Raw genomic sequence first — 19216 nt, forward strand, 5'->3', positions numbered from 1 at the left:
TGATAAACCCAAATAATAAAATGAACTGAATGCAAAATGACATTTTATGAACAATAAATTTGCACTGAAAAGAATGCAATATAATAGCAATGTATAGTAGACTATATGTATAAAAAATGTAAAAAAAAAATGCTAGTTCATATTCAAACAGAAAATTTAAGGCAAAAAGGTCATTTGATTTACCTTAATTAAACACCTTTTATTTCTATTTAGTACTCAGATGTTTGAAAATGAATGCATAATGAATATGATAACATTGACAGCAATTACTAAATAATTTATTGTAATAACCTGAGTGATACATGTACAAAATTAAATATATAGTATGTAAAGCATATATGCAGTGTGTGTGTGTGTGTGTGTGTGTGTGTGTGTGTGTGTGTGTGTTACTAATAAATAATAATATCCATTGCAATTAAATATTAACATATTCATTCCAACATTAAATTAATGATTTCAAGTCATTGGAAAACATATATATTATATATTATCACCATTTTATTGCATATAATATTAATATAATTTTTAGAGAGATCATTCAAATTATTCTGATCTTTTGGAAGGTGCTGATTGATTTTCTAACATAGCATTAAAAGAAAACATAGTGACAACAGTAAAAATGCTTGGTAATGTGCATAATTGGTGTGTAGGAATGGAAACGGAATGGCAGGTCATTTCAATGTTCATAATAATAAGATTATAAAGTATTCGACAGCAGTGTTCGAGGGAGTATTGCAATAGAAGTATAAATTAAATCAAATCCAACTTTTTTACTCGTCACATACGCATTCAAACAGAGTAGTAAAATGCTTAAGAAATGCTTACGCATAAGTACAAAGTTTGAAAACATGGATACAAAAATTTAATTCAATAAAATATATTTACAAGAAAAAGGGAGAAGTATGTACTCTATATGACACATATATTGTAGTAGTCAAATATAGTATACTATAGTTTTATATTGCTTGTGTGAGTTATAAAGTGTCTTAGCAAAGGTACTGAAATACACACACACACACACACACACACACACACACACACACACACACACACACACACACACACACACACACCGAGTAGGTTGTTTTTCTGAAGTTCACCTGTATATGATATTAATTTTCCCTTCACAGGGAGCTTAAGCTGGTACTCTGGCCAGTAAGGAGAGACGGCTCTAACCAATCCAAGAGCCATCAGTTCTCATCGGGCCTGGCCAGACCTCTACATTACTGCTGCCCTTGTGCTTATAGCTCTCTCATTGCACCTGTCACCGGAGCCTGACAGCACATTACCGGCCCTGTGGCCGAGCAGCCGGAGTCCAAGCATCCCCTCCCCACCTGAACACAAACCCTGTATAGTGCCACCTCACAGCCTTGATAGCAATATGGCAGCGGATAGAAAGACGGCAAAAAATAAAAATAAATTGCCCAATGATTTTGAAGATCTGCTCAGGAAAGATACGGACTTCTGCCAGGAGAGCAAGAGAGCAAGTAATTGTTGCGAGTTATTTAGTTGAAGTTAAGGAGGCTTTGTGTCACATTAAGATCATAATCTTATCCATCATCGTGAAGGAGAATCTTCTTGTACACACCGTCAGCAAGCAAAGCTACATACACACACACATACACACACACACACAAGCATGACTGGGGATAACCAATGAATTGGTTTTGCTGCGTGTCTGCTTTGCCTCATCAATGTAATTGCTGCATGTCTGTCAAAGACAGTGAGTGTGAAAAAGTGTCTTCCTCAGCTGCCGCCGCCGCTTGTTTTGTTCACGCGCGCTCTTGTAAAGCGCCAGAAAATAAGTGGCATTCGGTGAATGGCGCTATTCTTCTCCTGACAGCTTCATATCTATCAGGTGACGGAGGGCCCCAATAGCCTACGCCACTCTCGCAAACATCTCTGACAGTGTGTTAAACTCCAGCCTCCGCCTTTCACTCAAACGCGCAAAACCCTGCTTCAAAAAAAAAAAAAGCGGAAGAAAAAGCATAGCACACTTGCATACACTCTTCCCTTATTGCCACAGACACACTGAAATGATGAGCTCTCTCCTTCCTCCAGCAGTTTGGAGTTTGTTTTTCTTTTCCTTTTTTTTTTTTTTTTTCCTGGCCAGCGAGAGTTCTGTGGTCCTTGGTGAATAAGTGCCCCCTTTAACCTCCCCCGTCAGTGTTGCTTCATGTTGCTTCATTAATTGAGCTCATCAGACGCTTCTTTGATGGCCACCCCCCTCTACCACCTCCACCACCACCGCCGCCGCCCAACACACACCCGACCACCAATCGCACAGACAAATAGGGCAGTTGCCATGGAAACAGTCCAGACAGACCAAAGCTCCTCTTGAAACATATTTGTGTTGGAAAAAAGGGAGAATCCCCTTCTCTAAAGAAGCTCTGGATCAATTCACCGATTATAAAGAGAAGAGAGTGAGAGGAAGGAGAGAGAGAGAGAGAGAGAGAGAGAGAGAGAGAGAGAGAGAGAGAGAGAGAGAGAGAGACCTGGATAGTGGGGAAAAGAATCTGTAAGCTAATTATTCCTGCTCCATCTTTATTACAATGAGAAGAAATGCAGCATCATTAGATGCTGCAGTTTAATCACTTTCTACACTTGTCACAGTAGTTTAGATTTATTTACATTGTGATTTACTGCGCTACTAAAGTAAAGCTTAGTCAGCATATATATACTGTTTATATATATATATATATATATATATATATATATATATATATATATATATATATATATATATAAACAAATAAATACATCATCTCATGTAGATAGATAGATAGATAGATAGATAGATAGATAGATAGATAGATACATACATAGATACATACATACATACATACATACATAGATATTAACACCTGCAACAACTCTAATCACCAAATACACTCAGCATACACTTAAGTACTTAACAGAAACCTAATACTCACTTTGCTCAACTGACACACACACACACACACACACACACACACACACACACACCAGTGAGCTGCCTTGTGACTAATCACTGCATTGTATTCTGTACCCTGAATAAAAGCAGCGATGCTTAGTCATGAATGTGACAGAGTGGCTTTTTTCTCACATTTTATGAACATTGTTTGTGTTATTTAAAAAACTAAACGTGTCCTTTAAAATAATGCATTAAAAAGAATTCCAATATCTATGTGAATAAAGTGAAGACAGTTGGTTTTGTATACTTACTGTACTTTTATAGATATTTCTTCATTGTAGTATAGTACTGTAGTCTTCACTGTATTTTTGGAGGTTTAATTTTAGTTTGCTATCCTTGTGGGTGGAAAAGGACACACTGTATTCGACTGAATATTGAACTGTTAAATATGTGGTTCTAATAGCTACCAAACGATCAATAACTAGGAATAAAATGAAATAAAATGCATTTTTGTTAAATTTCTTCCTAACTATATTCTCTCCCAGTTTTAAACTGATGGTATTCATGGTCTGTGTCCTGATTAACCAGCATTAGAAAGTATTTATTGATGGAGAATTCAAAGCGCTTTGTAAGCGCTGGATAAATGCGTCTGCCAAATCTAATAAATGTAAATGAATAGAATGAATCATTTGGTTCAGATTTTTACGGTCTAACTGTGCTACCCTGGTGTTGTATAAAAAACTATTTTGTTGTACATTATGCATTTACTGCAATATCAGACATTATATGAAGGCATATTCACAAATTTACAAATAATATTAGTGACAAATTTACATTTAAACTTTTTTTTTTTCCTTAGAAAAGCTCAACAAAGGCCCTTACAAGTTCTGATAAGTTCCTTCTGAAGTGAAGCCTGGATTCATTGTAATTGTCACGAGCATCCGAAAACTATTTCCGCTACAGTGGCGTGCGAGTTCATCAGTGGGGAAATCTCGTGTCCTTCGCTGGTTTCTTTTAAAGGGCAAACTTTAATATGCTGTAATTAATGCTGACAAGATATATGAAATATATGGATTAATCATTTGATGAAACCATTCTGACTTTTTTGAAGTTCAAACAAAAGGGTATGTGGCAAGGCTTGTCATCTTAGAAGCATCTGAGAGCAATCAAAAGATACTGTAAAACATTGTTTTCGCATCAGAAAGTCTGACTTATTAACAACAAATCAAAAAGTTATTGAAATAAACAAATGCAAGCGCTTACAATGCGGGTCATTCGGTGAACAGATGAATAATTTAGACTTCGAAACGAAAGAAGGCCATCAATAATCATGACCCACCGTCCAAACGTGGTCGTGCAGCCATGAGCTCGGAGTTTCCCAATGCTATATCTCATTAGGCCGGCGATGTTAGCAGTTGGATCTCTCCGCGTTATTTTTACCCGTGGATTAACATATTCCCCCCGCAGTGTGCGTAGCTGAGACGAACCCTTGGCCTCCCAGAGCGCCTGCCTGACCACTGCACCCTCTGCAGCTGCCCAAGTCCGTGCATCTCAAAGGCTAATTCCCTCCATATTTAAATAACATATTAAAGTTTCATTGCTAGCACCTGCAATGGTGGCTCTGCCAAAGGGGGGGTGAAGGGGTTTAAGAAGAGGCTGGTTGTGCACATGGGACAGGGAGGCTGGATGCACGCAAGAACACAGACACACAAACACTCATGCCATCAGCTGGACTTGAAGATTTCAAGAGCTTCCTTGATTTAACAGTTGCATCTAAGGAGCATGTGAATAATATATAAATATTACTTATCTTTATATTGCCTAAACGTGCTGTCCCGAGAATGTACCTACATTTCAATTGAAGGCAAAATTACAGGTACGTCCATCATTGGACACTGATGAATGAAACACTCCAAACACACTGCTGTATATACATACATACATTAAATATTTAAAACATATATACATACACAGTAATCCCCCGCTTTACTGCAATTCGATTCAAATCTCGTGCCCCCGGTTTTTTTCGCGGAATCGCATTTGCCACTAACTAATTTGTTTCTCTGATTTTCCTGGTCTCTTGCAAATAACAAGATAGACCAAAAAACTTATAGGGAATTGTTTTTTGGAGTTTTATGTTGAAATAATGACATTTATTAATAAGAATAGAATTTATCGGTTTATCGTTTATTGCTGGTGGTTTTGGAACGTAACAACCGTGATAAATAGGGGATAGGAAGTGGATAGGATTGGTAAGGAGGAAGAGAGAGCAGCGATTAAGAGGATGAAGAGCGGAAAGTCGATTGGACCAGATGACACACCGGTAGATGCATGAAGATGTTTAGGAGAGATGCAGTGGAGTTTTTAACAAGATTGTTTAACAGGATTTCGGAAGGTGTGAGAATGCCTGAGGAATGGAGAAGGAGTGTGCTGGTACCGATCTTTAAGAATAAGGAAAATGTGCAGACCTGCAGTAACTACAGGGAATAAAGTTGATCAGTCACACCATGAAGTTATGGGAAAGAGTAGTGGAAGCCAGGCTGAGAGAAGAGGTGACCATCTGTGAGCAACAGTATTGTTTTATGCCGAGGAAGAGCACTACAGATGCATTATTTGCTTTGAGAATGTTGATGGAGAAGTATAGAAAAGGTCAGAAGGAGTTGCATTGTGTGTTTGTGGATTTAGAGAACGCATACGACAGAATGCCGAGAGAGGAATTGTGGAATTGTATGAGGAAGTCAGGTGTGTCAGAGAAGTATGTGAGGGTGGTGCAGGACATGTATGAGGACAGTGTGACAGCAGTAAAGGAGGTTGGACTGCATCAAGGATCGGCTCAGAGCCCTTTCCTGTTTGCAGTGGTGATGGGCAGGTTGATGGACAAGGTCAGACAGGAGTCTCTGTGGACTATGATGTTTGCGGATGATATTGTTATTTGTGGTAAAAGTAGGGAGCAGGTTGAGAAGACCCTGGAGAGGTGGAGATGGAGGGAAGGGGAATGAAAGTCAGAATGAGAGGGAGGGCAGTGGAGTGGTGCAGTTGCAGGGAGAAGAGGTGGAGAAGGTGGATGAGTTTAGGTGCCTTGGGTCAACAGTGCAAAGTAATGAAGAGTGTGTTAGAGAAGTGAAGAAAAGAGTGCAGGCAGGGTGGAGTGAGTGGAGAAGAGTGACAGCAGGAGTGATTTGTGGTAGAAGGGTATCTGCAAGAGTGAAAGGGAAAGTTTATAGGACTGTGGTGAGACGTGCGATGTTGTACGGTTTAGAGACAGTGGCATTGAGTAAAAGACAGGAGGTGGAGCTGGAGGTAGCAGAGCTGAAGATGTTGAGGTTTTTGTTGGGAGTGACGACGATGGACAGAATTAGAAATTAGTTTATTAGAGGGACAGTGTACAAGTAGGACATTTTGGAGACAAGGTGAGGGAGGCGAGATTGAGATGGGACATGGGTTATATCGGTAGGAGAATGCTGAGGATGGAGCCACCAGGAAGGCCAAGGAGGCGGTTTATGAAGGCGGTTCCTCGTCTTCTTCTTCTTCTTCTTCTTCTTTCGAATATATATATATATATATATATATATATATATATATATATATATATATATATATATATATATATGTATGCATGCATGTTTATATCTTTTTCTTTCTTTATATATATATATATATATATATATATATATATATATATATATATATATATATATATAAAATAGGTATATATAAAAGTAATATAATAGGTATATATAAAATATAATCCTTTCCCCAAGTTTTGACAGTCACTCTTGCTTTTCCTCATGTAAATCTCATGAGAAAGTAAAAAAAAAAGTAAAGAAAAAATTCTGACATGAAAAAATGGAACATACATGATAAATTAAATTAGCAGAGCCCTGATATTAAAATAATATCATCTGCAGTACCTCTACAATAAATGGTTTTTATTTCCAAAATCAATATGGCACACTCAATAATTCAAGTACATTATTATAAAATAATAAACCAACCCTTCGCAAAACCTATACACCCCACAGAACATTATCAGGTGCACGGGAGAGGACAACATATTATAGATTTCATAATTTCATATCAAATGTCACATATTCCCACAGGAAGTAATATGGCTACATCTCTAATAGGATTTTTTTCTTTTTCTAAATACAAAAAAATCATACGCCTTCAATAACGTGCCAGAACGTCATTTACACCGGACTTGAGGAGTATTTGGCCATGGCCCTATTAAGGAGCGTGTGAAAAATAACCTTTTCCGAGGTTTAAATGTACAAATGCAGCCACTGAGGTTAATCCAACACTTAATTACCTTGACTTGCAGGGAAACCTTTTGTAAAGGTGTTTTCTTCCTCGAAGCAGCGTAGAACCGCAAATCCTCAAGGAACAAAACCAAAAAAAAGAGTATAAGTAAACAGACCAGACTCTGTTAATGATGGTATTGCGTATCCGAGGTGTAATGCCTCTTAAGCAATGAAAAAAAAAGGGCTTAAGGGGCTATGGGTTTCAAAAGTCTCAATAAACATAAAATGATCCAGTTCTTGTACATTGTGCTCCTTTTTAATGTTTTGTTGTTTATTTTTGAACGGCTCTTCATTTCTGTAAAAATGAATCTTAGTAGAATTTTCTTTCCAAATACATGATGTATTGTATATCTCTTTACAACTGGTTAACCAATAAACTCTAGGACATTGCGATATAATGCAAGACCCCCCACCACATCACCACCACACCACCACCACCTAACAAACCAATTCCTTCAAAATTTGAAGATAATATTGGGGCTAATGAAAAGACCCTCTCCATAATCTTTCCATTTGATCTTTTTCCCCCTCATGCCTGGGAAATGACAATTTAATTTTCCCTATTTCAAGATTTCCAGAATAACAGAGGGGAACCATCAGATTTCTTAAAAGGGCCTGATATCAGACAATGATCGATTGATATTACAGCATATATAAACCTGGTCTAAGAACGTAGTAACAGAACAGTAGCAATGTATAGATAGTAAAAGGCTGTTTGTGGAACATACAGTACTGTCCAAATATACAGTAATCCCAACATATCAAGATATAAGATACATGTAGCATTTAAAATGTAGGTAGTGTAACGGTTCCAGGCAATCCAGCTGTATAAGCATTTTCCCATTCCTCACTCATTAACATCTGGCTTCTCTGTGCCTTCATTGAGCAAGAGAAGATAAGATCAGTGCACAAAATCAAGGCAAAAGCAAGGTCAGCTGAACCCAAGCCTCCTGCCATGCCTTCTATTATCAAGGCATCCATGGACAGTTCATTCTTTTGTAGGGTAAAAACCGCACACTGACACCAAGCGGCGAGCCGTCATCGTTTTCCCTCGTTGCTAATATGTGTTCGTGAAATGGTTATTAAATGAAATTAAAGACTGATCTGTCCTGCAAGATTTTTTCAAGAAATAGCAAGAACATCTTGTGCTCTCAGTCAGATGATCTTCGGCTAGTTTTGTCTGACAGATAAAAAAGACATCACATCAGCATATCAAAGCTTTGCTACATCCATCCATCTAATATAATGTAGCTGCTTTTTATGCTTATAGAGGTGGGATAAAGAGGTGAGGCAAGTCGTACAAAGAGGCAATGTCGGAAGAGGCATTATGGCTTTGTTTTCTTGTCATGTCTACAAATAAGCCGTATAAACACGCTATTTTGGGCCGGCTTTGCTCGAAAGTCTTTGTAGCATCTTTTTTCGATCCCCATCTGTAGCTGTGCCCCCCCTTTTGCTTGGACATGTCTGCTTAGATCTAGGATTTTTTTTAATGCCGTTCTCTGTGCAACGGTGCTACAAATGCGGCAAAGGCTGTAAACTTTTCCCCCCGCAGGAGCAAGCGTTGTTGGGATAGCACCACTCTAGGGAATCCCCGACTCGGCGAAGATCTGAGGACATGTCTGCCTCGCTCTCCTTCAACTGCAAACAAAGCCCTCTCGCAGCCCATTTCACTTAGTGCTTTCCGCAGGAGTGTGTGTGTGTATGTGATGTATGCAGGTTGTGTAAGGAAAAGACAGTGTCTATTCTCAAGCTGCTATTAGCATTATTTTTGCTCAGGCAAGTACAGAGACACCTCAAGCACCCTCTGTGTCCCTTTGGGGGCCGTGTCCCTTTGGCTGGACTTCTAGCTAAAGGGTTTTTTTTTTTGTTTGTTTTTTAAGGTACGGGATCATATGGGAGACCTCCCTTTGTCATATCCTCTCGCCTCATCTTATACATAAAATATAAAACAACAGAGGGACAATCCTACGACCTTTGCTGCCCTTTACTCCTCGCAGATACATACGCAAACACACACACACACTCAGAGAGCCTCAGCTTCAGTTCACATCCCCCCACTGCATACGTGCCTTGATTTATTTCAACCAGCCTTTCACCGTACGGTGATGTATTTGCGACATCTGGCGGCGCTCGCTATATCCTTAGCTATCGAAAAATGAAAAGGAAGGCACGGTGCGGAGTCGACGGTAAAACTGCAACGAAGCGGCAGCCACTGCCAACCAAAGTTGTGTGCCTTAAGCCTTAAGCGCTCCGAATTCTATCCCAAAACGCCTGCAGACCCCCTAGTGGGTGGACAAAGGCAACCGCACTTGTCGAAAATGGCAGAGAGAGGGCGACGAAACAGCCATGAATCCATAGGGTCTGGAGGTCATCCTTCTTGAGATGTGGTGACATCATAACAATGGGACACTTCTACAGCCTTAGAAATTCAAGGCAATCCATTCTGCGTGGGGGGTAAAGAGAAGCATGCCTTCCAGTTCCCACACATTCAGCAGGGGGAAAAAAAACGAGAGACAGAGCTATGAAATCAGAGAGAGAGAGAGAGAGAGAGAGAGAGAGGAGACAGAAAGAGAGCTGGGAGTGTGTGTGTTTGTGGTGGTGGGGGGGGTGGCAGAGACACACTCAGAGAGTGGGAGATTAAGCAAGTGAGAGAAGAGAAGGAGGGTGGATGGATGGCTAAAGAAGGACAGTAGTAAGTAAATGTAGAGGCCTCACTCCAGCCTCATTCGCCTTTTCTTTCACAGCATCTATAGAAAGAGATGGCTTAATTCACCCTCATTATATAGCCTGAGAGCTTCTCTCTCACTTTCTCTCTCTCTCTATCTTTCTCTTTCTCTCTTTTCTCTCTATCTGGCCCTTTTTGTTTTTTCACCACCTCCCTGCACATCATATGATAGTTAGAGATACAGTGTAATCGAACTGCTGGCTAATGCCTGATCAATCACCAAATTCAATTCAATTTAAATTTTCATGCAGCTTTACAGAATGTAAGAATTATAAAACAAAATCCACTTATATTTAAATTGTTGTGTATTTTACCCCAATGACTGTGGCTAAGAAAATCCCCCTTAGATTGTATAAGGAAGAAATCTTAAGAGGAACCAGACTCAAAAGTTGAACCCATCTTCAGAGTTTGACTATAAACCATTTATACATTACAAACACCGGAGAGTAAGAAATATCGTGTGATTATAAGTTCTACAGTCCTAATGCAAGACAATAACACTGCTACATACAGAAAAGCACACTTCCAGTCAAACAATATTCGGACAATATTTAGCCAATAATTACTAAACCAGATAACAAAAATATTTGCACAAAAACATAAAAATCCCCTAACAAATCATCTCAATATACAAATACAGACTGAGAGTTTTAAGGACCTAAACGCCACCTAATCCCTGAGTTCTGTAATGTTTAAAGGTATGCAAGTGCACTACACCGGCACTAAAGCCGCAATGAGACAATATATTCATAGAGGAAGTGTTAATTAGTCTGGTCAGGCCTGGAATTTCTCTTCATTCATTGTGCATTTTTTTCAAATCTTGACCTTGTGTTTAATTTCATATCACATCTGAAATAAATCCTTTTTTGTTGTCGGACATTTTTGAAGCTTCCTCTACGGCGTTGGATCGCGCCTATGGCTAATATCTGATTCCACTGAAAACCCTTTTAACAAAGCTGATCTGTTTTAAACAAGCATGTCACATGACTATCCCTTGAGGCTGTATGCGTGTGTGTGTGTGTGTGTGTGTGTGTGTGTGTGTGTGTGTAGAACAATATTTAAGGACAGTATCACAGATGGCAAAATCCCTTAGTATCCCATCACTAATTATGCTGACTAATCAAAGTCAAATATCAGTACAGAACTACATACTTTCCACTCCTCATTTGACTCATTTGACCACAAGCATTATTTATACTGCATAGCCCTTCTTTCAGTCTCAGTCTATGGAAGGAACAGACCTTGGCTTTTTTCAGTCAGGGTCAAAAAGAAGCAGATAACATGATATTTAATCATTAAAAAAAAATGGTGTAAAAAATAACACATCTATCTTAGTCAGGTACAGTTGTAATAAAGTAGAGCTGAAGGAGGTCTCGGCTATTGGCCGTGCCCTCTCCTGCTCCCCGCAGTTCATGGTGTGGAGGTCGATGCCCACTGCTGAGTTTGGTTATCTGAGGAGCAGAGTGCTTTCTGGATAAGCGAGAAGGAAAACAGCAGGCGTTCTGACCTCTCCCGAACCAAGAAGGGACAATCGGCTGGCCAAGAGCCAGCAGGTGGTAGGTCTTCCAAGAAAACAGAGCAACGGAAAATGTGGATGAAGGATGAAGAGTCTGAAAACAAGCTGCACAAGCAGGGCGGCTGAAATTGAATGCTGGTCTTGAGAAGACAGAAGCACAGCGGATTGGGAAAGACTGAAACCGACAGCTTGGGCTGAGTGACTGATTGCCTGGAATGGCTTGAGGTCAGTGTTGTGCCCGCAATGGGGAGGCGGCGATGCCCCCTGGCCCAGCGCTCCACAGCCCCACTATCTGATTAGATCTGCTCCCTCTGGCAAGAGCACCCAAGTTCAAGAGGAGCATGAGACAGATGAGAGGATTGGAGAAGGAGATAAAGAAGGAGAGATAGAAAGCTTGACAAGGAGCATCTTTCATCCTGAACGGCGTTTCATAACATTGCCACAGCGTATCACGACAAAATTGTGTAGTCAGACTGCCACAATGCGGGGTACCAGCCAAAAGACACCATCTAGAACAGAAAAAGGAAATGACTTCTTGTAATAGAATAAGTACATCTCTGAGATTCGCTCGCAGCTAAGCTGGTCATGGATTCAAAGGAACGATCACGATCGCTAAATATCTTAGCAGGGCAAATTCAATCCAGCAGCCTGGCTTAACAGTCATAACAAAGACGAGATATAGAGAAAATAAAGACGTTTGGAGAGTGGGGGAAAACAGGAAGGAGAAAGAATCAATTGCAAAGACTTCAATCCAGCTCTGAAGAGAAATTCAATACGCAGCTGTAGTGCTTTTTCGTCCTCGTCTTTGCTTTGTGTTACGGCAAAAACAAGTCTGTTAATATAGCAAACCTGTCACATGAAGGCAATCTTTGAAAATGCACAGAAGCTGCGCAGAGACTGCGAATTTCCCTAAAATATATTTAAAATGTCAGAGAGCGAGGTCTAGGTTCCCATCAAAAAGGGAGAGAAAAAAAAGTGTTGATTAATGTAAGAGAAATGTTACTTTGAGTCATGTGTGTATGTGTGCGAGGTGCTCCTGCTTTAGCCTCTGCAAACGTGCTCAGGTATAAACAGATCGATTTTATTGTCACAAACACAACTCTGTAATAGAACACAACACAAAACAGGAAAGAGCATATGAGTGAGCAACCTTCATCATCTTTTGCTGTCCTTCCAGACCAAGCCTGATATGCACACAGCACCTGCATGCCAATGAAGACCCTCGAAACCAAGGTTTCAATAGACTGGATGACCATCTGCCCATGGCCCAGAGTGTTACACTGCTCTAGACTCCACCTGCCCTCGGGGATCTGCTCAGTTTGCTGAGATGGACAACTCACCTTCTCATCAACAGAATATGACAGAAAGGTTGACGCAAGGTAGAAGGCTGTTGCTTTATGGACAAAGATATTACTTATACATTTAACCAACAAAATAGACTAAGTGATAAAGTCGCTGCTGCTACATTCATTACTCCATTACGGAAGAAAAACTCTTTTAAATGGTATAAGAAAGAAACATTGAGAGGAACCAGACTCATCTGGATGAGACCAAAAGTGTGATTATAAATCATAAAACATTACAAACACCAGAGTGAGAGAAATATCATGAGCACTGGAGTGTGTGATTATAAATAATGTTGTTTCTACCAGTGGTGGACAGTACCGAAGTAAATGTTATTTATTACTGTACTGAATCTGTACTTTACTGAAGTATTTCCATTCGGGGAGATTTTAACTTTACTACATTTCAAAGTCAAATATTGAACTTTTTACTTTACTACATTTTGCGAAATCAGTCGTTACTTTTAATTTATGAGCGGATAATAACTTAACTGGTCAAACATACAGCAATCCACCAATCAGAGTCGAGTGTTCGCTCTGTTTAAAAGTTGTTTTGATTGCCACTTAGGCAATCTAGGTAGACACTAGTCACCTACTTACACTAACATACAGTTCAGCATCAGTTCAACAGCAAGCAGAACATTTTGAGAGGAATAAATTATGGAAAAAACTCCAGACTCGAACAACACTGTGGTCTTATTTGCACAATTTATGTTTTTGGGTTTTGGGCTCATAATAATTTGAATAAATATCAATCACTGTTTGACTCATCAATATCATTCTAGTAATAGATTGGTGTGCTAAGAGTAACATTGTAGTCTTTACACATAAACTGAGAAAGAATCTTGTACCAAAAATGATAATCGGACATTATAGCCTTTGTAGTTTGGATACTAAAGTACTAAGTACTAATAGTACTTTGAATAATTAGGTACATTTGAAAACAAATACTTTTTTATTTTAACTCAAGAGAAGGATAAAAGTCATATTTTACCTACTGTATCTTTACTTTAACTCAAGTTTATGTACTTCATCTACCACTGGTTTCTACAGTCTTAATGCAAGACAATAGAACTGCTACATACAGAAGAGCACACTTTCAGTCAGACCGGGAGAATATTTAGCACATCATTACTGCAATACAGTAGGACTAGATAACCAAAATGATTTGCACCAAAACAAACACCTAACAAATTAGGGGTACAACTCACCTTCTCATTTGCCGAATATGACACAAAGGTTGATGCTAGGTAGAAGGCTCTCTCTTCATGGACAAAGATATTACTGATACATTTGACCAACAAAATGGCATAAACGATAAAGGTGCTGCTGCATGATTGAAGTTCTTTATTCTTCTTCTGAAAAGCTTCTATAAATGCTAGTATTGCTGTCTTGTGCCCTTAATATTCATGCACTGCCAAGAGTATGAGTATTGTGCATGTCCTTGCGGCTGAAAGGCAGCTAGAGTGAATATATCATGAATCACAAATGTCTCGTACAAAAAAGTCATTCCAGGCCATCTCTGCTTTCCTTTGCATGTTTCATATTTACCATAATGCCTTGACAGCTCCGGTCTTGGTAAAAATTACATACCAAAGAATTAATATAGAGATAGAAATGACTAGTGACTGTTATTTTTATTGGATGAATTCGATGTTGTTACTGAGACACCACCCAATTAATTACATTCTCAATCACAGAGTGACAAGCAACATTCCAAACACTATCTGCATCTTTAGATAGAAACAGAACCCTTTTTCGCTACAGTCTAACGTTAGGGCAATGTGGATCTCTGTCGCCTTGTCATGGCATGTTCACCGGAGCTCAGATGAACACTGACAGGCAGGAATCCTTCTAATTATCTGCTCCTGGCCCCGGATGCAAATGGCTGGGTGCTGACGGCACTGCTCTATGACTGGCAGCGTGGTGACACTGGGGGACCCACCGCCTGTCAGTGGCCTCACTCTATCCGGGGACACCAGGGTGGCTTTGTCAATCACTGGCCAGACACGTTACAGCATGATGGAGCTCATTTAGGCAGCTGTAAATTAGGGCGCTAGATTATGGTGGATAATAGTGAATCATTTCAAAGTAAAAAAAAAAGACTGAGGTAACCCGATGGATCTGAACTAGAAAGACCCTTTCTGTTAGGATGTCATTTTATTAACAGGAATAGAAATGCCCCTAAATGAGTTAGCCACATTACAGAAAGGGAACTGTTGTCTCAAGTGAAGTATGACTCCAATATGGCAAAAAGCTCCCAATAGTTCACAGAGACCAAAAAAAAAAGAACAGAAACTGCAAATGTATGAAATCCAGAGTTTTTTTTGGCGTATCAGGCAAAAAAACAGAGCAGACAGGAAGATGGCGGCCATGCTGCTTGACAGTTGACTCTGTTCGATGTGACTTTCACAGTCTGCTGGCAGTTTGTGTGGAAGCCATCACATCTGTGACTCAGAGTTTGATTAATGAGCCTTTCAGCCAGCCTCCGCTGTGTGAGGTGGGGCCGCGGCCTTCTCCTAGGCTTCACTGATTCACCACCCTCACACACACACACACTCAGATACATGCATATAAAAATACCAGATACCAGACTCTAATTTCTAGTCCTAACCAACTTAAAATTCAAATGTATAAAAAAAAAAAACTTTGCAACAAGTAAACCGATGAGCATGAACATAAAGGAAGTTAGGAACGGTGTCTTTTTCGCAATGTGATTTCAATATGTCAATCTTAGAACCTCTCAGCTGCAAGTGATTCTTTGACAAGTGAAGCATTTGCTTTTCCCCCCCATAACACACAGGATCTGCAAGGCTCTTCAACTCTGACAGCTCTGCTCACCCCTCCACCACAAAACGCTTCAAAATCCACAACACCACAAACACACTACCGTCTCTTAAATAGCGAGAAAAAAAAGGTGCAGCAATAACAATTATCCTCCGTATACCCACTAGGACTCCACCTCTAAACGAGCTGATCAGCATCTGTGGACAAAGCCCCACCATTTTGACACATTTGTTTTTATTTCGTTCCCTTGGAAAGAAAGCTTACCATATGGCCATCATTTGGAACAGATGGCATTTGCCCAATGGTGAAGCACACTGCCTATCAGTGCAATTTAGAGCACTCCATTTCAGATCCGAAACTGCCATTTTGCTCAACAATTATTTGCCTGGGCAGCGACTACATCTTGTAGAGTCGCAGCAGTGCGAGTGGTAAAGAGCGACCCAGGCTGTTGACCTGCAAGGTACAAAACTCAAGGCTGTTCGATGCAACATGTTATTTCAGTCAGAATAAAAGCACATCAAAACAACTGAAAAGGACAGTTCACATAGAAATATGATGTTTAAAAAAAGAGTGCTCTTAGGCAAAAAAAAAATCATGAAATAGATCTTGTTTTTTTTATAACCACATACCAAAAGATTTGGGATGCTGGGTTAAATGTAAAATAAAAACACAATGGTTTGCAAAGCTCATAAATGCATATTTGATCTACAATAAAACATTGAACATATCAAATGTTTAAACAGAAGAAATTTTATAGAAAAATTAAGTCATTTATATTTTAATGGCTGTATCACATGTCAGAAAATTTGGTACTTTTAACAACAGTCCATATACTTGTGGGAACTGAGAAAAAAAGTTTTAGGAGAGAAATGTTGTCCTATTTGTGTCTAATACAGGATTCTAGATGCTTGACATTCCTGGGTCTTCTTTGTCACATTTTTCATTTCATGATGCGGCAAAATGACCTGCAGTGAATGGACATGTGGTGCCACCCAGATGAGGATGGGTTCACTTCTGACTCTGGTTCTTCTCAAGTTTTTTTCTTGCTAGCGTTGCCACTGGCTTGCTCATCAGGGATAAACATATATAACTGCTTTATCTGTGTAAAGCTGCTTTGAGACAATGTCCAAAGCACTATACAAACAATTGAATTGAATTGAATTGAATCAAATGTTTCCAAATGGTGAAAGACCTGGACTGCAGGCAGGACAGTTCAGTGCCTCAACTCTTCTACTATGAAGCCATGCTGTTGAAATTGATACAGAATTTATTTTAGCATTGCCTTGCTGAAAAATGCAAGGCCTTCCCTAAAAAAAGACATCATCTGGATGAATGCATATGCTGCTCTTAAACCTGTAGATACCTTTAATTATTAATGGTACCTTTCCATATGTGCAAGTTGTCCATTCCACCCCATACCATCAGAAATGCAGGCTTTTGAAGTGCGAGCTGGCAATAAGGTGGATGATCTCTCTACTCTTTAGTCTGGAGGATGCATGGTTTCTGACCAAAGAACAGCTTCCATTTTGGACTATTTCCTCAGTCCATTTTAAATTAACTCTGGCCCAGAAAAAACAGCACAGATTATGGATCATATTCACATATGGCTTCTTCTTTGCAGGATAGAGCTTTAACCTGCAATTTTGGATGCCACAGCAAATTATGTTCACAGACAATGATTTCTGGAGGTGTTTCTGAATCCGTGCAGCGATTTCCATTACTGAATCAAGCCTGTTTTCAATGCAGTGCCGCCTGAGGGCCAGAAGATCCTAAGCATCCAATATTGATTTTTACCCTTGTCCTTGTGCTTAGAGGTTTCTCCAGATTCTCATAATCTTTTAATGATATTATGTACGGTACACGTTGAGACATTCCAAGTCTTCGCAAGGAACATTATTCTAAAATTGTTCTGAACTTCTAAATATTTGTAGTCACAGGTTGGTTTTTTTTGCAGATTGGTGAACCTTTTCTCATCTTTACTTCCGAGACACTTTCCCTTTCTAAGACACTTTTTATACCCAGTCATATTACTGACGGATTTTTTAACTTTTCCAGTATTTATGCCCCCATCCCAAGTTTTTAAAGACGTGACCATCAAATCTAAAAAAATCTAATTTTGTACTTAAAATGGTACATTAGCACAGTTTAAACATTTTATATGCTTTCTTTATTTACAATATAGAAAGCATATAAAATGTTTAAACTGTGCTAATGTACCATCAACCAGTTTACATATACTTTTTTTCAATGATATTTCTTATAAAAACAGCAAACAAGAGCAGGATACAACAAAATGACACAGGAAATTTCAGTAAAAAGAGTGCAGTTATAAAATCTTGAAGATTATGACAGCAAAATGTCTATGTAAAGATATATAATTATATAAATCTATTTAAATATTCAGTATATTATCATAGTCACTGCAAATCAGAATCAGATTGACTCTGGAATACAAGAAAATAAAGAAATTAAAACCAAGAATGCTCTTCGGTCTACAGTAAAAGAAAATGGTGATGCTCTGGTAAGTGGTTTTTCATTTAATTGAAATTAACAAAAATATAAAATTTTTAAACTCAAATGCCCCAGGAGATACGGAGAGCATAACAGACCCTAGTAAAGTGCATGATGCACATCCTGTCTTCTCTACTGTTGATTTGTACTACAGCAGCCAATTCCAGTCTTCTTTTTAGCTCATGTTCGGCTGCTTGCATGGGCAACAGTATAAAAAAATGATACCCTGTCTTGTTTTATCTGTCTTGCATTAAACATATGTTCGCCTTCACGTCTCCATAAAAGATGCATGGTGCAAGATGGGAGAAATAGCTAGTGTGTAGAAACTGGCAACAGTTATTTTGCAAAGAGCATTCTTCCATGTAAACGTAAATGTCCATCTCAGCTATAAGCTATAATCTATCAGCTTCAAGTCATTGTTCCACTGATCCCCTTAACTCTGCCTTCAGTCCGATTGGGTCATGTCAGAGTCGGAGAATTTGCTTTTTCTCTCCCGATCTCTTATTCCCGGTGTCAGTTGTGAGTCTGGGGAATCAGAGACTCCATTAATCAGCTCGGCTCCGCTGAAAAGTTCCATTTGAGAATGATTTATGACACCGCCAGCAGAGACGGCCAAATGACAGGTGACAAAGAAGGACACCCACACCTGTGTAAATCTGCTCTCTCGCTCCATCTCTCTTTCTCTCTCTTCTTAATCTCCCATCTGGTTAGGTGTCGCAGTCGAGTTGGCGCCGAAAGTTTCAGAATTAATGAAGTCATATCAAGCAAGACTTAACAACTTTGAATGTAAAAGTCCACCGGCGCCCACTCCCCGGACTCCACGTTTTATATAGCCGAATATAAGGTCAGCACTTAGAAATGATCCAGAGAGCTAGACTGGACTGGCAGGTATAGTAAATATGTAAGGCGAGGGATGGAAAGAGAGCAAGGGAGGGGGAGCTGAAGAGATAATTGAACGAGCAAGCGCAAAGCACAAAGCTAATGCTGATAGCTGATCGTCTCTCGAGGCGATACCAGGATACGTGAAAGCAATGTTTCATAAACTCAGCCTATTACGCCCGAGACTCAAATGAAGGTGACAGAAATAGACATAGACTGGGACATGGGTCTGCAGACCTGTCCCTGTTATCACTCATTCCA

At 39.4% G+C, this 19216-nt stretch overlaps 1 protein-coding gene across 2 annotated transcripts in view; it reads right to left on the reverse strand.

Moving 5' to 3' along the window:
* Positions 1–19216, reverse strand: part of kiaa0825 (KIAA0825 ortholog) — a 135842-nt gene that overhangs the window by 46014 nt on the left and 70612 nt on the right. The window lies entirely within an intron of this gene.

The sequence above is a fragment of the Silurus meridionalis genome, chromosome 27, assembly GCF_014805685.1.
Source record: "Silurus meridionalis isolate SWU-2019-XX chromosome 27, ASM1480568v1, whole genome shotgun sequence".
In the NCBI taxonomy this organism is placed as follows: domain Eukaryota; kingdom Metazoa; phylum Chordata; class Actinopteri; order Siluriformes; family Siluridae; genus Silurus; species Silurus meridionalis.